Genomic DNA, 532 nt, shown 5'->3' on the forward strand with positions numbered 1-532 from the left:
CCTGCGCCGAGGGTCATCACCGAGACCTCGCAGACAGCAGCGCAGCCCGTCCCCCCCAGCCAGCGCACGGGACTGGGGACAGCGCAGGGACCTCGGGGGCTCTGCAGAGGGACCCCCAGGGCAGGGACCTCGCTGGGGGTAAACGCCCACCCTAGTGGGGTCAGGGGTTCCCCTTGCTCCCCCTGAGCCAGCCCCGTCCTCCCTGCACCCCAGTCCTCCAGGAAGGCTCCAGACCCCATGTCCTCATTAACAACACAGGTTTGTTTATTCTCCCTCCGGTGCCTTGGGGCTCCTCTGGCCACGGAAGGGCAGATTTGGGGTAAAACCAGGCAGAAACAAGCCAGGGACAGGATGGGCGCGTGGTGGCACTCAGCAGTCCCCAGGGTGGGAGCTGGGGCTCGGCCTCGCAGATGCCACTCTGCACTCCCGGCAGGACCACGGTGGAGATGGGGGTCAGCCCCGGGGTCTCCGGGGACCCTCCCTCGCAGCATGGCAGTCCCGAGCAGCAGCTACCAGGGATCCGCGGAGAGCC

The sequence above is a fragment of the Aptenodytes forsteri genome, unplaced genomic scaffold, assembly GCF_000699145.1.
Source record: "Aptenodytes forsteri isolate BGI_AS27 unplaced genomic scaffold, ASM69914v1 Scaffold147, whole genome shotgun sequence".
NCBI classification, from domain to species: Eukaryota; Metazoa; Chordata; class Aves; order Sphenisciformes; family Spheniscidae; genus Aptenodytes; species Aptenodytes forsteri.